The sequence below is a fragment of the Pogoniulus pusillus genome, chromosome Z, assembly GCF_015220805.1.
Source record: "Pogoniulus pusillus isolate bPogPus1 chromosome Z, bPogPus1.pri, whole genome shotgun sequence".
Lineage (NCBI taxonomy): Eukaryota > Metazoa > Chordata > Aves > Piciformes > Lybiidae > Pogoniulus > Pogoniulus pusillus.
In genome coordinates this window covers 19,718,569-19,725,220 of record NC_087309.1, presented here as the reverse complement: position 1 = coordinate 19,725,220, position 6,652 = coordinate 19,718,569, and the positions used below count along the sequence as shown (strand labels likewise).

Below are 6,652 nucleotides of genomic sequence, written 5' to 3'. Positions count from 1 at the left end.
AGCTTCCAGTCTTCAGGGACCTCTCCAGTGAGCCAGGACTGCTGATAAATGATGGAGAGTGGCTTGGCCAGCTCAACTGCCAGCTCTCTCAGCACCTTAGGATGCATCCGCTCCGGTCCTATGGACTTGTGGGGATCCAAATGTCTCAGCAGGTCCCTTACTTCTTCCTCATGGATTAAAGGGGGACTATATTGGTCCCTGACTCCATCTGCCACTTCAGAAGTCCAGCTGTCTGCTTTCACCACTTGTGAGTAGGATCAACTGGCAAACTTCTAGTCTAAGCTGACTTTCTGTAGGAATGCTGTCATCCTTGTAAGGAAACTCAGGAAACGTGGGGCAGAAGAATTAGGTACTAATTACAAAATATGGTCCAAAGAGTGGTGGTCAATGGTGCAAAGCCTATCTGGAGAAATGTAACTCATGGAGTTCCCAGGGATCACTGCTAAGTCTGCTCCTGTTCAACACCTTTAACAATGATATTGAAGAAGGGGCAGAGCATCTGCTCAGCAAGTTTGTTGATGATACCAAACTGGGAGGCTTGGCTGATACATCTGAAGGCTGTGTGGTCATTCAGTGAGACTTGTACAGAGTGGAGAATTGGGCAAAGAGGAAACTAATGAGGTTCAACAAGGATAAATGCAGAGTCCTGTACCTGGGAAGGAGTAATAAACTGCACCAGTTGTGAGAGTCTAAATACTCTCTCTCGGTCATCAACAAAGATAAAGATTGCATCGTCTCTCCTTAATCACCAAAGATAAAGAAGATTGCATCATCTCTCCTTAATCTTGTTACTTCTGGGACTCAGACTAGGTGCTTGGCCAAAGCTCAGGGATGCAAATCCAACAAACAACACCTTCAAAACTCCTGGACCTCACCCTGGCTGGAATGCCCAGGAGGCCTACATCTTACCTCAGCTACCCCCAAGAGAAAAGGTTTATGTGTATGCAGGATGTGGACAGGTGCAGCCAGGGAGAGGGTGGAGGCCCTCCCTCCCGGTGATGCCGGACCCCTGTGAATGCGTGAGAATGCACAGGAAGATGCCCTGAGGGGCTGCAGCTGGACACTGAGCAGAAAACTGTATAAAAAGGCAGGAGAAATGCCTGCCAAAGTGTGGCATTCCCAGCAGACTAAGGGTGGCATTCCCAGCGGACCACCAGTGACATTCCCACCAGACCACCCGTGCCCTCTCCACCGGACCACCAGTGGCACTCCCAGCAGACTAAGGGTGGCATTCCCAGCAGACTAAGTGGCATTTCCATCAGACCACCAGCGGCATTCCCAGTGGACCACCAGTGGCATCTCCACTGGACCACCAGTGGCACCTCTCACTGGACCACCGAGGGCGGACCACCACCAGACCACCAGAGCTACACATCACCCCAAAGAAACTCTGACAAACTCCACAGAAGATCATCCTTGGGCCACGCATCCATTTCTCTCTCTCCCCTCCACCTGCGACTGAGGGTAATATGATCACAGCCTTTTTCCCTTCCCTGCTCCTTCTTCTCTTCTCCATCGTTCTCTTTATCATTCTCTCTCCCCCTTCTCCCCTCTCTCACTTGGTTCTGATTTTTCTCTCTCGCCCTTCTCCCCTCCCTCCCTCTGTTTTGCCCAACCTTATCCTTTAATAAATAGTTCATGGTGATATATGGTTTCATTTGCACCTTAATTTCACAACACGGAATCCATAAGAACTGGTCTTGCTCCTCTGGACAGAGATACTGTTAATCTCTATTCCACCGGACCTTGACATTTTTTGGTGTCACGGACAGGATTCTGTGTAGTGAAAGTATCATCAGGAAACTATTGCATTTCTGAGAACCCCAAAGTGTGCATGAGTGTGTCTGAGATGTACTCTGAGAGCAATGCTTGTGGAGCAGAGTGTGGGAATTTTTCAAATGTCTAAATGTGTCTGCATTCCTGGGAAAGAATATTTTAGGGTACAAGTGTTGATTTTACAGTGTGACCTTCCCGAGAATTCTTAGTACCCTGTGGTAAATATGAAATATTGTGTAAAGTGTGTCCTCTTGAGGAGAGTTACCTCCACAAGAAGTCTAGTAAAATTGAGAATATTGTGTAAAGTGTGTCCTCTTGGGGAAAGCTCCCCAAGAAGTCTAGTGAACCAAAACAGAACAGTTTCTCTTTTGGTAAAGTGTGTCCTCTTGGGGAAAGGTTTCCAAGAAGTCTAGGAAACTAAAACTGAGAAGTTTCTTGCAAAACATGTTCTCTTGGGGAAACAGTCTGACTGTCCTCTCCGAGAAGCCTGATCATGGTGTGATCTCCCTGGAGGAATTTATTGTGTGTTTTCCTAGGGAACAGTGTTTGTGAGTGAGCTTTCTTTGAGCAGTTTTTGTAGGGAAGATTTTGAGGTATAAGGTCCATGTGTTGTTGTGACCTCCCCGTGAAGCTTTTATCTTAAAGGCAATGGCCACGGCGGAGAGGCTTTTGTGTCTGTTGGAAGCTCACGGAGCTCGCCCGTCTGCGCAAGGGCTGGATTGGGCCCGTGAGAACTGGAGTAACTTTCAGAGTGTGACGGACCGAATTGTGGCCCTGCAGAAAGAAGCACGGGCCAAACTGGGAAAGGGCAAAGCTTTCATCTGTACAGTTTTGGGTCCATGTTTAGCCGCTTCAATAGATGAAAAACAAAGCCAAAACAGATGAGAGAATAAAATAATTTCCTCCTTGCAGGATCTGGTAGATTTCCTGCAAGGGCATATTGTAACTTTAAAGGATGAAGTGGCAGATCTTAGAGATAGATTAAAAGAAGAGCAACAGTGGTGAAATTGTTTTTTGAAGGAGGAAATGCAAGCAGAGTCAAAACAGAAAGACCCTGCCCCCATGTACCCTCAGGCAGAACTGGCAGCAGCAGAGGAAGCTGCTGCTCGCATGTGGCCTCTCATTAAAACTGAAATGCTCTATGACAATGAGGATGGCACCCCTGCCATCACAACGAAAGAAGTACCCTTTTCTTCCACTGATCTGGCCAAACTGGGTAAAGAGTTTAGACGTTTGGCTGGAGAGTCTGAGGTGGAATATGTATGGCGTGTTTCTAAAATGGGAGGGGATCAAATTAGGTTAACAGAGGCTGAAGCCATGGGCTATTGGGATGCTAATATTTTCCTAACTACAGGAAATAGGAGTGGTCCCTGGAGCCTCACTCAGCGAGCAGCTTTCTGGGCTGGAGGTTTTGATTCAAAGGAGAGAGGAGAGCTGCTAGTTCTGAGGGGAGACGTGAATCAGATAATGGAAAATGTGCAGAAGGCAGCTTGTTTGCAAATGGTCTATGATCGAGAACTGAAACATCATTTTGAATCGCCCCTTTCTCTCTTGGTGGACTCAAAGCGAATGATTCCTCTGGTCAGGGGACTCCCTGACTCCCTTAAGATGAAAGGCATTCAGCTTCAAAAGGAAATAGCTGACACCCCACTTACCTCCCGAATACAAGCTGCTCTGAGGGAGAACTTAACATCCGGGAGGAGCCATCCTGATTCCAGATGATGGACGTGGGAAGAGGTGGCCAGGGAGCTATTAGATTATGCCAGGCAGTATGGGGTGTCTGAAGAAGTTCATAAGCCTGAGCCTAGAGGCTTGAGGCATGTGAAAATTAATCGCCCACCTCCAAGTCCAGACCCCCGGAGTCAGATGTTTCGAATCCCCAAGCGACACTCGACTAGGGGAAGGGAGCACCTGAACACTAGACAGTATTGGTGGGGGGTAGCCTGAAAGAAAGGTATCCCAAAAGAAGTGATTGATGGGTTATCTGCAGTGCAGTTGGAAATCGTTGTAAAAAAGTGGCCAAAGTCTAGCCAGAAACTCGAGCCCATTGCACCCCCCTTGATAGGCTTATCTGATGTGGGGAAAGGCGTGCCCCTTTCTCAGCCTCAGGGAAACTGAGGGCTTCACCCCTCAGTGGTGAGTGGGGAAGGTGAAGCCTAGAGATCTGTGAGCTCACCAATCAATTGTAAAATTATACAGGGTTTGGGAGGCGGATTTGGTTTGTGCTTTAAGCTGAAACCATCAAAGGCACTCACAGGCCCATTCAAAGTAATTAAGCCACCTCTGTTAAGAGCTTCACTTGGGGAGGCACAGGGAGCCTCTCGTTGGGTGGGGGGTGTCTTGCACTGATACCTTATCAGTATCTGAGGGAGCTGACTAAAAAGTACCAGCTCCTTCTGAAATGCTTGATGTATTGTCAGAAGGACTTGTGTTGTTACCATATTGAAGACCTCTCAAGTTTTGCAGGCTACAAGTCTCCTAGCAGCATCACTATGCCAGAGGACTGCACTTTCCTCACAGCCTGGCAGTTTCATCAGATCCACGGGGAAGCTTTACCTAAGCTTCAATGGACTCCCAACTGAAGGACTGATGGGGTGGGGGGATATGGAATTAATGTATTCTGTTCTGTTTTGTTAAATGATTCAGCATTGTTCTTTCATCTAAAATATGTCTTGGGTGTATTGTCTCAGTGAGAAATTACCTGGGTGCTTCGTATTGCAATATGATGGGTCGTGCACATCCTGAGGGGAGATGGAACAATGTCCTTTTCCCTAACACATTGGCAGGGACAAAATCTATAAAAAGTTACCACCTAATTGGACTGGGGTATGCTATATTGGACTGATTCACCCACTGTTTTTCTTACTTCCAGGTGGAGAAGGAAATGGCCTGGGAATCAAAGTATATGATAATTTGGGAGGAAAGAGAAGGTCCGTCTCCACTCATTTGGCAAAAAGGTGGGGAAAAGGTGACTGGACTCCCCAACGGATTATTGAATATTATGGTCCTGCTACCTGAAAACCCTGTGAATGGCTCTTGATTATCTGTTAGCAGAAGAAGGAGGGGTTTGTGGAAAATGAAATGATTCTAACTGTTGTCTACAGATTGATGGCAATGGGAAAGTAGTGAGACAATTATCTTCTGGGATTCGAAAATTAGCTCATGTACCTGTCCAGACCTGGGAAGGATGGAACATGGACTGGCTCTCCTGGCTTCCAGGGGAACCTTGGGTTACACAGATGTTTTTTTATGTGTTATGTGTTTTGGCATTGTTACTTTTCTTGCCATGTACCATTCCCTGTTTTATACAACTGATTCAACAGGTAGTATCCAATATGCAATTTGTATCCACTGATGGTGTGAAACACGTTTGGGCCATTACCCAATTAAAACCCTTGTCTATTGTGAAAATTGTATAAAACTTCCCTATTTTCCCCTAAACCTTCCCTTTTCCTTTCTCCCCCTCCTATCCTTTTTCCCTCTTTTATCTTCATTGACAGGGTGGTGTGAGAGTCTAAATCCTCTCTCTCAGTCATCAACAAAGATAAAGATTGCATCATCTCTCCTTAATCTTGTTGCTTCTGGGACTCAGACTAGGTGCTTGGCCAAAGCTCAGGGATGCAAATCCAACAAACAACACCTTCAAAACTCCTGGACCTCACCCTGGCTGGAATGCCCAGGAGGCCTACATTTTACCTCAGCTACCCCCAAGGGAAAAGGTTTATGTGTATGCAGGGTATGGACAGGTGTAGCCAGGGAGAGGGTGGAGGCCCTCCCCCCTGGTGACGCCGGACCCCTGTGAATGCGTGAGAATGCACAGGAAGATGCCCTGAGGGGCTGCAGCTGGACACTGAGCAGAAAACTGTATAAAAAGGCAGGAGAAATGCCTGCCAAAGTGTGGCATCCCCAGCAGATTAAGGGTGGCATTCCCAGCAGACTAAGTGTGGCATTCCTAGCGGACCACCAGTGGCATCTCCCATCAGACCACCAGTGGCACCTCCACCGGACCACCGAGGGCAGACCATCAACAGACCACCAGACCTGCACACCACCTGAAGAACCTCTGACAAACTCCACAGAAGATCACCCTCGGGCCACGCACCCGCCTCTCTCCCTCCCCTCCATCTGCGGCTGAGGGTAATATGATCACAGCCTTTTTCCATTCCCTGCTCCTTCTTCTCTTCTCCATCGTTCTCTTTATCACCCCCCCCTTCTCCCCTCTCCCCCTCTGTTTTGCCCAACCTTATCCTTTAATAAATAGTTTCATGGTGATATATGGTCTCGTTTGCACCTTAATTTCACAACACGGAATCCATAAGAACTGGTCTTGCTCCTCTGGACAGAGATACTGTTAATCTCTGTTCCACTGGACCTTGACACTAGTACAGGTTGAGAGGTGATCTGCTGGAGAGCAGTCCTGTGGAGAACAGCCTGGTAGTCCTGATAGACAAATTCTCCCTGGAACAACGATGTGCCCTTGTGGCCAAGAAGGCCAATGGGATCCTGGGGTGCATTATGAGGAATGTGTCCAACAGATCGAGGGAGGTTATTTTCCTCTTCTACTCTGTCCTAGTGTGATAGTTTGAAGCAAGCTAGAATTATTTGGTGAAAAGAACTAGATAATAGGCTGTGAAAAGGTAAACAATGGTTGCGTTTCCTTCCCTCATCAGTCTTGCTGAGAGTTCTGGGAAGAAGAAGGTAAACATTTTATAACATTCTCCATTTTGTTTTTCATTCTGCTTTGAGCTTCAGACCTAGCCACATCTCCTTAACCCCACTGCCACTAACCTTCCTTCTTATCCTCTTGGCTGCACCTCTATTCCTTTCTCAGGATTTGGGGTAAGGTTGAGAGGGCAAGGGGAGGTGCTGGGGTGGT

At 47.4% G+C, this 6,652-nt stretch overlaps 1 pseudogene; it reads left to right on the top strand.

The window, feature by feature from the left end:
- The first annotated feature begins 2,838 nt into the window (after nt 1–2,838).
- LOC135192914 (uncharacterized) lies at nt 2,839–3,894 on the top strand (annotated as a pseudogene).
- Nucleotides 3,895–6,652: the final 2,758 nt, after the last annotated feature.